Source organism: Eumetopias jubatus, unplaced genomic scaffold (assembly GCF_037043125.1).
Source record: "Eumetopias jubatus isolate StellerSeaLion01/CBP00866 unplaced genomic scaffold, mEumJub1_p1.0 scaffold_4, whole genome shotgun sequence".
Classification (NCBI taxonomy): domain Eukaryota; kingdom Metazoa; phylum Chordata; class Mammalia; order Carnivora; family Otariidae; genus Eumetopias; species Eumetopias jubatus.
In genome coordinates, this window is record NW_028274810.1 from 123,531,568 (window position 1) to 123,550,009 (window position 18,442).

Below are 18,442 nucleotides of genomic sequence, written 5' to 3' on the forward strand. Positions count from 1 at the left end.
ACATGAACATAAGACATCAGTGTAATTTTTTAAAGATTTATTTTATTTATTTGAGAAAGAGTGCACATGAACAAGGGGTAGAGGGGCAGAGGAAGAGGGAGAGAAGCAGACTCCCCGCTGAGTAGGGAGCCCAACTTGGGGCTCATTCCCAGGAGCCTGAGATCATGACCTCAGCCAAAATCAAGAGTTCACAGGTCAACCAACTGAGCCACCCAAGCGCCCCAAGATATTGGTGTATCGTGTATAAGCTGATGATAGAAACACTCTTGTAGACACCACATTTTCCCCATTGTCCTCCGACATCTTTAGCAGTCCTGATAGTCTCTTTTGCAAGCCCAGTCTTCTCTAAATGTTGATATTCCTTAACGCCATCCCAGGACCTCTGTCTTATCCTGAAATGTCCTCTGTCTGGGCAACCTCATTCACTTCCACATTTTAAAATACCACCTGTGCAGACAACTCACAGATTTTATATCTCCAGCCCAGGCTACATTTCTGAGCTCTTCACTCTTATCACCAATGGTCTACTTGACATCTCATCTTAGAGGTCTCGGTAACACCTCAAAACCAAAATGTCAAAAGTGAAAATCTGTTTCTCACTTTCTTCTCCCATATAGACATACGAACACAAACTAAATCTGTTCCTCTTCCAATATTCTCTCCCAACCATCCATTCAGTTCTGCAGAGGCCCGGAAGTCCTTTTTGTCGCCTCCCTCTCCCGTCACCTCCTATATACAATCCATAAGCCTCATCTGCTGTGTACTTCACACAGAATTCTCAAATCCAGATGCTTCTCCCAACCACCTGGGCCACCCTAAGTTCAGACAACTATCACCCTCACCTGAAGGATTTCAGGAGCACACTAACAATCCTGCAGATGACCATCATTGCCCCTTCTCATCCAATCTCCTCAGTGAGTCCAGAGTGATCTCTTCCATAGATAAATTTGAATCTGTCACCTTTCTTCACCTAGTCAAAGCTTATTCATCTGTTAGATTTCAGCTCATACATCACTTCCTCACAAAAGCTTTCCACACCCTTCCTGACAGGGTCAAATCCCTGTTATGTGCCCTTCTAGCACCACGTTTCTCTCCACAGAAGTAGCCTAACTTATGACTGCAACTTTATTTTTATTTGCATGATTGTTATTTTATTTTGCCTCCCCAAACAAATGTCAAGCTCCATGAAGGCAGAGTTCATCCCCGTTTTTGCTCACCACTCTATTTTAGAACCTAGCACAGTGTCTGACTCTAACAAATATTTGTTGAGAACCTCTTATGTGGCCGTTACTGTATATTCTTAGGAACTGAGGATGTAACAGTACACAAAATAGTGTGGGGGAGACCATCAGTGAGCAACACAACCACATCTACTTATCTATATATCTGTATTTCTGTCTCTCTCTCTCTCTCATGCTGAGGAAGGTCTACTCTTTTGGTTAAGATGGTGATAAATGTTCTCTCAGATAAGGAGATATTTCAGTGGAAATCTGAAGGAAGAGAAAGTAAGAACCATCCAGTTATCTAAGGGAGGAAAAACTAAGACAGAGGAACAATAAGGGAAAAGACCTTGAGATTCTTTTTTTTTTTTAAACTTTCTTTTTTTAAGATTTTATTTATTTATTTGAGAGAGAGAGAATGAGAGATAGAGAGCACGAGAGGGAAGAGGGTCAGAGGGAGAAGCAGGCTTCCCGCTGAGCAGGGAGCCCGATGTGGGACTCGATCCCGGGACTCCAGGATCATGAACTGAGCCGAAAGCAGTCGCTTAACCAACTGAGCCACCCAGGCACCCAGGGAGACGAAGAGTCCCAAGGTCCCAAGACCTTGAGATTCTTGACATGCTCAAGAAACAGTAAGTGGTAAAATGAATGAGATGAACAATGGTAGGAAATAGGGCAGAGAAGTCAGGCCCCATAGTCCATGACTGATGGACACAGAACTGTGTCATTCAGATTCCCTTTTAAGAAAAAACTGGTTGGGGTGCCTAGGTGGCTCAGTCAGTTAAGCGTCAGACTCTTGATTTCAGCTCAGGTCATGATCTCAAGGTCATGAGATTGAGCCCAGCGTGGAGCTTGCTTAAGATTCTCTCTTTCCCTCTCCCTCTGCCTTATCTCTCTCTCCGCCCCCCCCAAAATAAATAGAGAAGGCTGGTTGCCCCAACTTCTGGGAGTGCTATGAGCAGAGAGCTCTCAGCTGTCAGCCCCCCTCAGGGATTGCCTCAGTTGCAGAAAACAGCCTCTCCCAAAGTCACACTCTTCCTGGGCAGCCCACAATAATGACTGATCAAGGCAGAAGCATAAATGCCTGGATCTTTGCACCCAAAGCAGATAACTCTTATGAACAATTTCAGCTCCTAAGTTCTCGGTGCGATGGGTAGGAGAAGCTGTGGTCAGCGCCCCCCAGTCCTAGGCAAACCTCTCCTTCTGCTCAGGCTTGAGTTCTTGCCCTCCCTTCCACATCTGAGTCTGGATTCAAGAATGAATAAATGAATGAATTTGCCCATCAGATCGTCTTATATTGTAGTAGGCTGTGTAGATATCTGACCCCCAGGGTAGCAGGTGAGCTGAGCACAGAATTCTGTCTCATTCTTACATCCCAAGCACATAGGACGTAGTAGGAGTCGATGGATATTGAATGCTTAATAAACTCCTAGCTGCAAGTTCTGGAAGGCAATGGGGGTATATCCTATTGTGAAGCTGGAAAAATTCATCAAGTCCTTTCATTCCTCCTTCCATTTCCCTTGTTTCTTTTGTTCTTTCATGCATTTATTCAACTCATATTTATGTCACCTGCTGTTGACTTCCTGAGGGGCCCCCCCTGCATAGGAGTTGGGATAGCTTTGCCCTCGCCCCTGGCTGGCTGTTTCCAGACATCGGTGTCACTGAGAATAACAGTTGCAGCTGTCTTTGTATGGGTTCTATGGGAGTGTTTTCAGCCTCACATTACAGATTACCTTACTTACAGTTGTTTAAACCATAAGGACTTTATTATTCACTTAAGAAATATCTAAAGTGGGCAGTACTGGGATAGATTGAGCCACCCAAAAATTCTCCCGTGTCTCAGAGAGGGAGGGGCTTGGTATTTGCTGTAAACTGAATTACATCCCTTCAAAATTCATATGTCGAAGCCCTAACCTTCATTGTGATGGTATTTGGCCTTTAGGAGGCAATTAGGTTTAGAGGTGGTCATGAGAGTGGGACACTCATCATGGGGTTATTAGTACCCTTATAAGGGTAGACAACAAAGATCTTGCTCTGTCTCTCCACCTGTGAGGACACAGTCGGAAGGTGGCCGTCCACAAGCCAGGGAGAGAGCTCTCGCTGGAAGCGCACCATGCCGGAGCCCTGATTTGACTTCCAGGCTCCAGACCTATTAGAAAATGCCTGTCGTTTAAGCCACCCCAGCCTGTGGCGTTTTGTGATGGCATTCTGTTACTTGAGTGGACCGATACAGTACTGAGCTGACGATGTGACCATAACAGCTTGCACAAAATTGTCAGTTGTCTGGTTTTATTCTTTGCAGGGATATTTGCATTTGAAAAGAGAAGGGGGTTAGAATGGTGGCATCCCTAATTGGTGGGTGGGGCAGAGCCATGTGGTGAGCAGCCCTGTGATGTCCTAATCAGCACATTCTTTGCCTCAAGTACAAGATTTATGACCCTTTACAAAGAAATTTGGATTTCTCCAAGCTTCAGGTGATACCCACCTTCCCCAGAGTTCTGAGGGTTATTTTGATGACTTTCAGTGGTGGGCTTTGTGGTGCTTTCAGCAGATCTCTGGCTCCTTCTCTTCGTCATCCCCCCCCCCCATTTCCAATTCTCCCTCTATTACTTGGGCGGGGGGGACATACAGAGAATTGCTACTGCAACAATCATTAATTCACGGAACTTTGTGACTGATTCAACACCTCCAGGGTGCAGTCCAACAGAGCAGAGACTTGGCTGAGTGAGGAAAGTATGGACTGGCACAGAGCCCCAAAGGTATCAGGAGTCCAGGAGCCATCCATCCCCAATGCAGAGGATTGCCTGGGTTGAAACTGATACCGAGGAGATCCTAACATCTTTTTTGAAGGTGGGTGAGTGGCTGGGTGTGGAGGTTGGGAAGGGAAAGAAATGTCCAGGATGATTGGATTCTGGTGCTACAGCAAGGCAAGGAGATCAACAGAGCGGAGCCTAGATGGTGCCTCTCTCGTAATAGCATGGGAGTGCTCTTTCCTTAGTCCTAGAGAATGCTCATGATTCTAAACTGTGTCAGCAGGTGGCCCCAGAAGCAGCTGTTTGGAGGGATTGTCACAAAATGTAAGTGACTGCCGAGTGATTGAATCCTGTATAATCTTGGAGTCTTGACGCAAACACAAAGTAATATTTCTACCAATTAGGTTTAACCAGAATAAACCTGGGTGTAATGGAGGATTATGAGGATGATGGATTCTCTCTAATGTGAACCATTTGGAATTAATTAGTACAAAGGAAGAGAGACTATTGTCCCAAGTGCCAAATACCACTCTCCAGGATTTTAGGGGTCACTTCTCCTCCTTGGCCACAGATTTTCTCTAAGGTTAGTTGTCTTCAAATGTCCTCGTCTTGGCTTCCACTCTGCTGTAAGCCAATCTTCCTCCAGAAAGGAAAAATCAAGGCTAGGCAGAACTCATTCCTGGCTAGAGAGAATTCTAGTTCTTGGGGCCAGGTCTAGTTCTTGGAGTCACAGCGCCTGCAAAACCTACAAAACTGGCCTCAAATTATACAGGAACTTTGGAAATTTGAGGTTTGGTAGGGGTGTTGAGGAAGAATGAAGAGCTGCGGAAATATCTATAAATTTAAATTGCCTTTCAACAATATTAAGTCAAATGATAGCATGTATGGAAGGTTCATATTACTATGCTTGGCCCTGTAACTGCTCAGTACTTGGGGCTAGTGTTAGTATGGAAATCACATGCAAAAAGACTTCCTGGTTAATGTGTTTCATATCATAACTGCAGCTTGGCAGGGGGGTCATGCTCTATTTTCGTCTTTTCTTTCAAATATTTTATTTATTTGAGGGGGTGAGGGGCAGTGGGAGAGGGAGAGAGAGAATCCCAAGCAAACTCTGCACTGAGCGTGGAGCCTGATGCAGGGCTCGATCTCACGAACCTGAGATCATGACCTGAACTGAGATCAAGAGTCAGATGCTTAACCGACGGAGCCACCCAGGGGCTCCTGTATTTTCTTTTATCTAAAATTCATCTTTCAGTTCCCTTGAGTCTCTCCTTCCCTCTAAATTTCCCATTAAATCCTTCTTACATTAGATCTCAGAATAGAATGTGACTGATTTTTATGATATTCATTTGTGAAAAATGTATTCCATCTAGGCAGGCAATATATAAATAACAACTTTCAGTCGATCTGCCAGTCCCTGGTCGCATATTGCTTTGGGCTAGCATGCTCTGAAAGAGAGATGGTATTATCAGCTTTACTTAATGATACAACAAACGCACTGGAGTCAGTTCAGAAATCACTTTTCTCAGAGAACCATCTTAGCTGTCATCAAAAAATGATAGCCAAAATTGACAGACAAACGGGCTTTTGTAAGTATTTAAAGTAAATGTGGAAATTCTCAAGGTTGTAGAACATTAGAACAGGAAGTCATCCTGGAGTTCTAGGATACATTTGAGAATATGTGGGGACTTTTTGATTATCTTTGGGTCCCTTTGGTTAATGCTACCAGTAGTTAGTGGGCAAGTACTATGTACTGAATGTATCCCCCTCAGATTTCATGTATGAAGTCCTAACCCCACAATTTGACTGTATTTGGAGACAATACAATAGGAAGGAACTTTAAGGGCCTTTAAGGAAGTAATTCAGGTTACATGAGGTCATATGAATGAGGCCCTAAATCCAATAGGACCGATCTCCTTGTAAGAAGAGGAAGAGATACTAGGGATGCACAGGCACTGAGAAAAGGCAGAAAGACAACCATCTACAAGCCAAAGAGGGAGGCCTCAGGAGAAACCAAACCTGTTGACACCTTGGTCTTGGACCTCCAGTCTCCAGAACTGTGAGAAATAAGTGTGTGATGTTTAACCCCCCAGCCTGTGATATTTCATTACAGAAGCTCTGGCAAACTAGGAGAGCAAGAACAGGAATGCTGAGTGGCCTACAAAGTGTAGGATGGCAGATTCTGCACACTAAAAAATTGTCCTGTCCCAAATGCACATAGCATCCTCTAGAGAAACACCAGTGTGGTCCCAACTCTTCCTATTCTAGATGACCCTATTAGATTTTTCATTGAGGGAAGGTACCATATCTTATTTACCTTTGTTCTGCAAAGACCTAGCATAGCGTCTGGTACCCATTAGGAGCTTAGCAATTGTGAGGGTGTGATATCTTTAGAGTTTTTTTTTTAAAGATTTTATGTATTTATTTGTTAGAGAGAGAGCACAAGCAGGGGGAGCAGCAGACAGAGGGAGAAGCAGGCTCGATCCCAGAACCCCGGGATCATGACCTGAGCCGAAGGCAGACGCTTAACCAACTGAGCCACCCAGGTGCCCCTCTTTTAAATTTTTCATGTGCTTATGTGCAGTTTACCTTTTGTCTCAGTTCACCTGAGCCATTTATCTGCCTGGGAGGATATCATTTGTTACTGAGGCGCTGCCAAGAGACAGACTGGGGTAATATTTTGCTGTTGACATTCAAAAATAAGATTTTGCTGCAAGACAATCTGGCATTCTTTGCCAAGCTCTTGTCTTGAGAGAGGATTATTTAAAGTCCCTTCACATATGAAAGATCTGCTTTGGGGCTCAAAGAGCTTTTCCTGTGGGGGTTCCCGGAAGAAGACAAAGCCCTTTGGCAGAAGGTGGGGAACTTTAGATTTAGAAAAGTAACACTGGGAGCAGGAAGCTAGTGCCCCCTCCTCCCTTCCCCAGCCACCCTGTCTAGAAATTGTACCGTAGTCACTTATTGTTAACTGACATTCCATTTTATACTTGTTTGTTTCTTTGTTTATTGTCTTTCTCTTTGACTAGTGTGTCAATTCTAGGAGGCAGTGTTTTGTCTATATAATCACTGCTATATTCCAGGCATCTACTAGTACCTGGTAGTTCAATAAATATGTACTGAATGAATGAATGAGTTTTCTTTTTTCTTCATCTCCTTTCCACAGAAGAAGAAATAATTTAACTTGAGAGGATATCTTTAAAACTTTTGAACTCACTTACTGGATTTCCTCTACTTGCAGAGGAAACCCTAAGAACTGGCTTCATAAATTCACATCCTGGAAGATCTAAGGACGGACCCATCTCCGACTCACTGCTCATTGTTCCTCACTCCAAGTTTGCTTCCTTTGAATTCCTTCGCAGAGTTTATGGGGTGACAAATGATATCTCTAGTGGCCTTCGGCCACTGATTGTTCAGAAAGTCCATAGATAAAATAGAACTGATTCCCTGGGTGCCTGCCTGTTTCTGGCGAGCAAACCTGGGAAGGTGTCACATGGATAGTAGTGACCCCTTCTCAGTCATGGGTTTCATGGGCACTAGGGCTCAGAGAAGCTGCCCCAAGAAGCATGTCATGTCACTGAAGGAAGTCATACCTCCTTGCCCATCATCTCTGTGGGAAGTGGATATGGGTGAAAAGGTGAAGACAGGATTCTGCATTAGAAAACAAGTCTAGTGGGAAATCCAGTGCATTCAGGTCACTGAGCCTTAGCAATCGGCATTGGGACTTTTCTTTGCCCTGAAAGAATAATTGTCCAAGGAAACACCAGTGTTGAGTGACCAAGAATGCACATCTTCACAAAGGATTGGGACCATTAGGTTCTTTGTTTATCAGGACCCAGAAAGATCAACCACATTCCTTTGGGATAAATTACATGGTGACTCTTTATTAGGATGGGAAAGGGAAGGAGGGAGAAAGAATCCATGAAGAGCATGGTACTTTATAGTATGACATCTGCATACTGTCAAGTTCAAGTTCAACAAGTCATTTGTTACCTGTGACAGTCTCTATTCTAAAATGGAGTCTCATCTAGTATTTTGCTGTTTCCTTATAGAATTAACAGAATTCTAAAGCCAGTTGGGAAAGAGAGGTGTCATCCAACCTTCTTTTGTGGATGAAAAACTGAGAAGCAGAAACATTAAGTAACTCAGACGGGTTAACTTGCAGCCCAAGTGTGACTTATGTCTTTACTTCATTTTAGTAGAAAACAAATATGTATTTTATGAAAGAAAAAATTTCGCTGTCTGCTTTCAGGGGACTAATTAATGTAGTTATATAACATTTTAATTAACTTGGAAAGATAATAAGGTCGCTGTAGCACCAGTGTGACATTTTTCAACACTTACAAATGTCACTGGCTTTTGATAAAAACTTAACCATTGTTGAAATTTCTTTGCTATGAAAGCATTTTGCTAATAAATACATATATTGGGTAAATACAGAGACTAAAATTAAACAATGCCGCTGTTCTCACTATAAGCTAGGGAAACTAACAAATATATATCAGGGAGTATTTGTGCCCCATGGTGTTCTCCTGTCATGAAATTGCCCAGAATATTTTCAGGTTTATGTATTTTTACTCCTTTTCATGAATATTATTTATAAAATGTGTGACTACATGTAATTTAATTTTTATATTTTGTATGACTTTTCCATAAATAAATTTTAAAATTAGAAAAAAAAAAAGGAATAAAATGGAGTCTCTTCATCTGCATAAAGGAAAAACCTCCTAGGAAGCTATTAGATAATAGTATGAAATAATGGGCTCCTAATCTATATTGTCATCATAAAAAGAGTTTTCATCTGCTGAGTGGTACAAAGCTGACCAAGCACTTCCCTGCCAATATGCCACTTATTCCTCATCATGTCTGTGAAAAGAACAGAGCAGGAACCATGCCCGTTTTGCAGACAGGAAAACTGAGGATCCGAGACGGGTAGTGAGTTGCCTAAGCCCATAGGACCAGTGGTGGAGTAGGGTTTTTTATTTTTACTTTTTTAAAGATTTATTTAGAGAAAGAGAGAGCACGCGAGTGAGCGGAGTGAGGGTGGGGGGAGTAGAGGGAGAGGAAGACAAGCAGACTCCCCGCTGAGTGGGGACCCGATGCAGGGCTAGATCCCAGGACGCTGAGACCATGACTGAGCCAAAATCAAGAGTCAGACGCCCAACCGACTGAGCCACCCAGGCACCCCTGGAGTCGGTTTTTTTAAAGCCCTGGTCTTCCAGCCCCCACTCTCAATATGTCTTGCACTACGTTTGGATGCAGCACTCCACGGTGGGTCACCAATAGAGTGACCATGTGATTTATCACCCAACCCAGGACACTGGAGAGTGAAAGAGGCTCTGTGAATAATTATTCTGAGACAATAACTGGAAGCCAGGACTGTCTCAGGAATACTTGGATAAACGGTCACCTTAATCATTGGGCAGAAGCAGAGGTGACAGGACGCTGCCCTGCTCCTCTTTCTTTGGCAGAAGACATCAATCTTCATCTTTTTTTTTGGAAAGTGAGTGACTTTTCAGTCCTGAGCAGCACAGTTCAATAAACAGACCTGGTCGGGTCAAGTAATGAGGAGCCAGTTCTCTCCTTTGGGCCACCATGTTTGATCAGTTTGGACACCAAAGCTCAGGAAATATGGCCAGTACTTAGAAGATGCAATCAAGAATAAAGGAAGGAGGGGTGCCTGGTTGGCTCCGTTGGGGGAGCATGCGACTCTTGATCTCGGGGTTGTGAGTTTGAGCCCCACATTGGGTGTAGAGATTACTTAAAAATAAAATCTTAAAAAAAAAAACAAAACGAGGAGCGCCTGGGTGACTCATTTGATTAAGCGTCTGCCTTTGGCTCAGTTCATGATCCCAGGGTCCTGGGATCAAGCCCTGCGTTGGGCTCCCTGCTCAGTGGAGAGCCTGCTTCTCTCTCTCTCTCTCTGCCCCTCCCCCCTGCTTGTGTGTGCGCGCTCTCTCTCTCTCTCTCTCGCTCACTCTTGCTTACTTGCTCTCACTCACTCACTCTCATTCTATCTCAAATAAAATCTTTAAAAAAAAACAGTAAAGTAATGAAAGATGAAGTAGCTTTTGTAGGACGAAGAGTAGGAGGCTAATGAGAACAGTCAGGAAGGACAGCCAGGGAACTCATGATCTGACAGCCGAGCAGCTTGGGTGTCATTATCAGCGTCCATGTGTTTCTGCTGGGGAAGGCGGATTCTTTCATGGGGATGAGGCCATGAGGCTTCCTAGAAGGGTAGAGTCTGCCCCATCTGGCTGGCTAGATTATTTGTTTCCTGGTCCCTGCTAATATCTCAGTGGTCCCTATGATATCTGTTACTGCAAGAGCTTACTTCTGGATAGAGCTACTCATGCAAACGTGCATGATAACAATGAAGAGTAATTACATTTCTAATAATAGCACATTTCCTTTGCAGAACGCACTTACCATTTTTAATGTTCTTACCACTGTCTTGAGTTCATGCATGTAAAGTTCTTAAATCAGTATCTGCCATGTAATAAGTGCTATGTGTTTTCTATTATTATTTCTTTTGATTCTCACAAACACCCTACAAACTAGATTAAACAGATATGGCAGAAAAGAAAATAAAGCACGCTTTGCCTCCGTTAATTCTCCATTGTTAACCAGCCTATCTATTTCAGAAGCATGACCCTGGTCAGAATTCTTTGAGTTCCCCTGAGGATATCTTCAAAACCTATGATCTTAAATTCAGCCTGTAAGTCTGGACTCCCTCCTGGTCCATGCCACTTGGATATTTGGTTAACACTTGGATATTTGGAATCTTGAAGCAAGTACGCCCGTCCCCCAGAAACTCATCAGCATCCTAAGGCAACCGAGTGGCCCGGGTGATTGGCTGTGTCCTTGTGTGCTGTATCCTGTCTAGCTCACTCATCACAGTAAAGCAATGTCCCATCACAGGAGACACTTCTCTGAGTCCACTCTATATAGCTGTGTTTGCAAGGGCACCAAGGGAGGCAAAGGCATCTGTCAGAGTACATTTTTGCTGCATTTCCAAAAAACGCTCAATGAACGAGGAAAGAATTGGCCTCTTTCAGTCACATGGCGGGACATGGCAGCAAGGATGGAGAAGTGAAACCCACACAAAAACAAATTGAAGTTGTGTCTAGGGTACATGTAGACAGTTTGCCAAAATCACGTCTTTAGAACAAAAGAAGAATAAAAGGGAAAGGTTACTGTGGGTTCGCCCATTGAGAAAAATCAGATCTGAGTAGGGACAAGCCACATGGTGCCAGCCCAAGGTCCAGCCATTTGAGAATTAGATGTGGAAACCAAAACAGCGGGTGCTTTTGTTTGATTCTGATGCAGTTACAAGGTTGGTGACATCTTGTTGGGGACTTCTCTGGAAAGACCCAGTCCTGGAGACTGGAGGTGAACGCCAGCAAAGGCTGGCGTATTAGGGTTCTCCAGAGAAACAGAACCAATAGGATGCAACAGGGGGAGGGGAGGGAGGTAAAGAGATTTATTATAAGGAATTTGGTCATGCAATTATAAAGGCTGACAAGTCCCAAGGTCTGCAGAAGAAACAACGCTTACTTCTAGCCTGAGTCTAAAAGCCTAAAACCTAAGAGCCAAACTTTCAGTTTGAGTCCAAGACAGGAAAAAACACCAGGGTCCTAGTTCAAGGCTATCAGGCGGGAAAATTCTCTCTACTCAGGGGAGGATCAGCCTTTTTGTTCCAGTCAGGCCTTCAATTGATTGGATGAACCTCACCCCCATTAAGGAAGGCAATCTGCTTACTCAAGTCTATGGATTTAAATGTTAATCTCATCCAGAAACAGCCTCACAGAAACACCCATAATCATGTTTGACCAAATATCTAGGCACCATGTGGCCCAGAAATGACGAAGAGTCATCCGGCAACTGCTGGAAGCAGATGCCCATGATCTTGGTGCACATATAAGGAGATGTTCAGCTAGCCAAGGGCTCTGGTGGAGTGCTAGAATTCAGGGGAGACAGAAAGGAAATTAAGACCACACATCACCCCACCAGGGGAATCGACACAGTCAGAGAGTATTACTGGTATTTCTGGACTGAGAGCTCTACCTACATCTGGCTGTTTAGAAAGCACATCTTAGGCATAGGTTGTGTTTACCGCTAAAACAATTCAAAAATCTAAGAAAAGAAACTACGACCAGAATTCCATCAGCATCCTAGCAAGTGTTATTTCTTCATTGTCTCTCCCAATTTTTATTCATTTATGTACAGGTTTTCATAGAGTGGTGTTATATGTTGAATATGTGTTATACTTGACGGAAGGCAAATTTGCCCCCCCCCCCCCGCCAGGGGACATTTGGCAACGTGTGGAGACATTTTTGGTTGCCAAAACCAAGCAGGGAGGCGTACTACTGGCCTGCTGGTGGAAGCCAGGGGTGTTGCTAAGTATCCTACAATGCACAGGACAAACCCCGCCACCGACAGAATTATCTGATCCAAACCGCAACACTAAAGGTTGAGAAACCAAGTACTAACCAACAAGTTAGAGAAACCAACAGCTGAGAAACCAACTAATTTTACTTCCTATACAGTGTTCAATATTATTGCACGTCTTTGAATTAAGTTCATGTGTTAGGTTGTTGGCACTGAATTGTGGACACTGAATGAAACTTATGAATGCATAATATTCCATTGAGTTGATGTGAAATTTCCAAAACTATCCCCGTATTGTCGAACATTAAGGTTGAGAGGTTTTGCTACTAAATATAGCCCTACAATGAACATTTTGAAAATACCTGGATTTGAAATATTTCTTTTAGATTAATTCTCACTTGTGAGATAGAAGGTCCACTGCAGAAAAGGAGACTGGTAATGTTTTGTGTACATGCTTCAGGTTCTTGGGAGCAGGGACTTGCCTCATTTAATGACATAATCCTGAAAACTTAATCCAGTGCCTTGCCTATGATGAATCTCAGCAAGTGTTCATTTAATAAAAATTTTTATTATGTTAAGGGAGTATTCCTCAAGATCCAGTTTACTAAGAATTATTTTTAAAAAACTAGGATGATCATATTTTTTCTCCTGTGATCTGTGAAACATACTTTATTAAGATTAACAAATTTTCTAATGTTTTATTATCCTTGTATTCTTGGAATTAATCCTACTTGATCATGAGTAACAGTATATTGATTAATTTGAGCTATTAGTATTTCATCTAAGTGTTATTCCCCAAAGAGATTAATTTATAATTCTATTTTTTATGCTGCCTTTGCCTAGGCATGGCCTAAGGGAGGAGGGTGGTGGCAAAATGCCCACAGAGAGAGTGGGGAAGTCACAGAGGAAGCAGAGGGAAAATCACATGGAGAGATAAATGTATAGGAAAAAAAACAACAACAATAAATCAGAGCTTCAACACATGGTTTCCCTTTCTGGTATCTTTAAAGAAAGCACAGAACTAGTTGGAAAAAAGTATGATGCCAGACTAATATAAATCTCTTTTAAGTACATAAATGAACGAATGAATAAATAGCCTTCAATCCGTGAAGAACTTATTCAATGCTTTGACATACATCAATTATTCAATAAATATTTACTAAGTACCTACCAAAACCAGCCATTGTGTTGGATGCTATAGATATCATGGTGAATAATTTATTCTGTCTAGTGGAAACCGCCAGGTCTTGGAAGGTATGCTTTGAGCAATGCTACTCTTAACTCAAAGTGCTGGGGGAAAAGAAGTGATTTCTTTAATTATGAATTTAACATATGCTTAGTACAAGAAAAGAAAGAGAAAAACACCAAGAAGTTTATATATATCCATAGTTCCATTACCATTCAAATATAGCGATTGTCTTGTTGTGTATAAATGTGTAACAAACAACCCCCAAACATAGTGGTTCACGCAATTTATTCATGTCTTTCAGAGTTCTGGGCCTCATGTGCTCAGTGGCAATTCTCACTAGAAGCATCTCAGATGGTGACATTCAGAGAGCATCTTTCTACACAACCACCCTGCATGCCTAGCATGGGCTTCCTCGGGCATGGTAGTTTCTGGGCGCTCAGACTTCTTAGGTAATAGTTGGCTTCTCTCAGAGCAAGCGTTCTAAGAGACCCAGGCAGAAGCTAAAAGGTCTCTTAGGACCTAGCTTCTGAAGCCACATAGCATGACTTCAGTAGCATTTTGTTGCTCACAGCCAAGTTGTAAGTCAGGCCACATTCGAGGGAGCACAGGAACAGGCTGCACTTCTGGCTTGTGTACATAGGGCGGAAGGAATTCATGGTGGTCAGCTGTGTTGGAGACCAGCTACCACAATTGCTCTTCGTCATCCTACAGCTTGTCAATAACTAATCCACGTAACCAAAATATTAGCATGAAAGTCAGGATATTGACATTGATAATTATGACTATCTAGTTCGCAGAATTCACTCAAGTTTTGTCAGTGATTCCAACAGAAGAATCACACACTGTGTTGAGCTATCAAGGCACTCTTTAGTCTCCTTTAGCTTGGAACAGTTCTTTCCTTGAAGTTCATGACCTTGACACCCTTGAAGATTACAGGCAAGATAGTATGCAGGACGTACAGAAGCCTCTGTGTTATGAGTGGGGCTAGGTGGAAACAGGAAGCCCCAGGCCTCTGTTGCGTTCATTTGGAATTTAGCGTGTGCAACCCATCTTTGGGAGGGTCAAAAAATGCTGGTGGCCTGATCCTTCAGAGAAAATACAAAAGTCCTTGACTAGGAGCACCATCAAGATCCTACTGACTCGCCATAGTGTCTCCTTCTTACCCCCATTCGTGTCCTGACCCCACCTTTTACTTGACCATGACAAGAGTCTCCTACCTTTGTTCCTGCTGATTCCTCACCAACAACTCAGTTAACTCACTTTCTTAAAAACTCACTCAAGGGTCTTCCAGAAGGTGTGCAGTCTCAGTCTTCATTGATCCCTCTTCAACTTTGTTCTTGATGTTTCACCTCTATTGTTAGGCATTCCAATGTCCAGCAGCACAGAGGATGCAATTATTATTGGGGGCATACCACGGGTCAGGCCCTGGGCTAAGTGCCTCCCATGTTCTAGCTGATTTGCTCCTCACCACCCTATAAATTTGGTACTTTCCTCATTTTACAGATAATGAAATGGGCGCTTAGAAAAGTAAAAGAAGGAGGCCACTGTTTTACAGCTAGAAAGTGGGAGGCTGGATTAAACTGAATGAGAACACAGGGTCTTTGGCCCTGATGTTGTTGGCATGTACATGGGACAACAATTAGCAAAAGACGTAAGATGTGTTCAACTGCTTTGTTTTCCTAATTTTATTATGGCTTATTTTTTTTCCCCTCTCTCTCCAAATTATAACTGCCTCCAGACCAAAGACTGCATTTTTCCATTAATTTTATGTTTTAGAACACTTAATGCTCTGCTGGGCATAAAATGAGCCCCCAGTAAATTGGTGTGAGGGGACAGTGAGCAGAGAGACTCAATACTTACAGACTAAATAGAAGGTCTGAAATGTCAAGACCTGTTCAGGTTTCACTAAATGCCGGGCAAGAGAGAGAATCTGAAACTCAGAAGGGAGGTAACTCACTCAAGATCACACAGCTCGTTAGGAACACACTAGGCAGAAACCAGTCCCCCAGACTCCCTGCCCATCACACCTTCCCCAGAGCCCACTGCCTGCTTAGGTCAGCACAGCACACATGGTGTCCACACCATAGTCTTCTAGCCCATGGGACTCCCTCACCCCAAAATATACTGCTCTTCTCTTTCTAGCTCTTACACTTAGCTCAGAAGTCATTTCTTAGAAGCCTGGCCAGAACCCTCTAGTCTGGTTGAGATGCTCCTCTTGTCTATCTTTCTTTCTTCTACCAGAGCATCCTGCAGGGATCACCCTTACTTGCCTGTCTTCCCATTAGATTAGAAACTCTTTGAAGGCAGGAACCATGGCTCCTTTGACTTGGTGAAATTACTTCCCAACACAGCATCTGGCACATGGCCTTCTAATACAGATGCTTAATAAATGAATGCTGCAGTCCAGGTAAACCGGTGTGTGATAGAAAGGTCAGGATCAACAATGGCTTCTTGAAACAAAAGGCAGTTGACGTGAAATGGTGAGTCCAGTTCACCAGCTGGTGGCAGGTGAAATAACACAATGTGTTCCTTTGTTTTACAAATATTTGAGGACCCCCAAGTGCACTCTTTGCTTCTGGGGAGACAAGAGTGAGTGGGACACACACAGTCTTTGCCCTCATATGGAGTCTCCCACTTAGTGGTGGAGGTAGAGGGTCAAGATGAGACAAACGCATGAGTAAGCAAGATAGTTTCTGAGAGTGGTTAAGGGCTTTGAAGAAAACAAAAGAGGGGAATATGATAAAGAATGGAATGGCTGGGGTAAGGGAGGCCCCCTTTAGAGAAAATGATCCAGGAAGGCCTCTCTGAAGAGGTGACATTTCAGCTGAGACCCACAAGACGAGAAAGAGCCAGCTTTGTAGATGGGGGTGTTCTAAGGAGAAGGACTAGCCAGTACAATGCTCCTGAGGTGGAGAGACTTGGAGCTGTTCAAAGCATAGCAAGAGGACCAGACTGGGCTGGAGTGCAAGATGTACAGGAAGGTGATAGAGATGAGGCTGGAGAAGCAGAGCCCAGATCATGGAGGACCCAGAGATGGAAAGCCGGAGGTACTCGAATCACAATGGGATGGCAAGGGAGGGTTTTGCAGGGAGGGGGTGGTGGGGTCGCGGGTAGGGGTCTTTAGCTCCCAGCTCCCTCTCAAATGTTGACTGGAAGTCCCACTGGCAACTATAGGACTCACCCTTGAAGGGGCAGGCCCACCCACCGTTCACTCTTCTGACCTCCCACCCGAGAAAATCTTTTCAACATACAAATCAGAATGTATCACCCTTACCCCCGACCCCACCACCCCCTCCCTGCACGCTTTTACGTGTAATTCTATCCATTTAGTCCTATAGGCAGCCCCTTTATCACAGCATTCTGTGGCTCAGCCCTTTCAAAAGTAGTGAATTGCATTGCCTAAATAACACTTCTACATCTCTTACCAACATTTAAGTCACTCTTTCCTTGATTTCAGCCCTGGGACCCTGCGTGGACAGTGGATTTTATTGGCACTAGGGAACCAGCTTGAGGTACTGAAGATGCAATGCTCAGAGCAGGCTCAAGAAAGACCTAATCCTAATAGGTTGTAGAACTTTCCATGTGCAGAGGGCCCCGCTGAAAAGCTGGTCCAGCAATCCAGGGCCCCATTGCCTGCGATTTAGGGCAGATGTTGTAAAAAGGAAACCAACCTGAATACAAGGGACTGGGCAGGTTCGAGACGTCTTAATCTCCCTTCCCATCTTTCTACTGGATGGCAAATATTGCTCCACACATTTGAAGGAACGTTGGTTTTTGTTTTTGTGTTTTTCATCTCCAAGCTCGCGGATGCTGTGCTCAGCATGTCACAGTTACTTGCCAAAAGTTATGAAATAATTCTTAAGAAAGAAATAGGCCATAGAGCTACCGGGTAAGCAAAACTAAATCATGGCACGAAGACAGAAGTGTTGCTGGCCAGAAGGAGGCCAGGTTCGTTTCCATTTCCTGCCCGGAGCCTGGGCTAGGACTGTTGTGCTGAAAACAACCACAGCTTCTCATCTCTCATCTCTTCCTGTTGCTTAGCCGCCTTACAAGGTGGAATTCCATCTCAGCATTCAAATCCTGGCTTGCTAGCTCTGTGATGCTGGTAAGTCACTTAGTTTTGTTTTTGTCTTTTTTTTCTGAGTTGCAGTTTTCTCATCTGTAAAATAGAAGGTGGTGATACTTACCTAGGGTTTCTGCGAGTTCATTTAGAGACTTAGAGAATTGAGCACCCAGGTACTGGAAGTTTCTTCCCGTGTAGCAAAATGGTGGTATCACGTGAAACCCTGCTTTGCCACTTTGCAACCACCTGACAAACTTGCTGCTTGGCAAGCTATCAGACACCTGTGTGCCTCAGTTTCCTCATCAGCATTGTGGGGATGATTATAATAGAGCCTACCTCATAGGGTCACGAGGAGGATTAATGTTGTAAATGTGTGGAAGGCACTGAGAACAGGGTCTGATCCACAGGGAATGCACCCGTTTTCTTCTTCCTGTCCCCAGAGCGCCAGACACAGAGCATACACATTGGGACTTCTCCACGTTTCTAAGACCTAAATCTCTTGAAAAGTTCAATAGAATTCCCTTTTTTAGACTTGCCCTTTGCATTTGTTTGTTTCCTCAAAAGAACACTGCCATGATTCAAAATCTCCAGCAAAATCTCTGGAAATTTAAGTTGAACAAGCTTTATAAGAACAGATTTGTGTTGGGCCACTGGCCCTGCCTTTGGTGTTCTCTCACATTTCCCCGTCCTGTGCCTCCTGGCCACTCCCCAACCTGCACAGGGCTCCTCAGTTTCTGTGCAGGGGCAACTTTTCCTGGCAAGGCCTGAGCTCCTTACCCTATTGCTAGTCAGAGGAGAACGTCTGCGGTGGATGTGGCCTGTGAAGGGG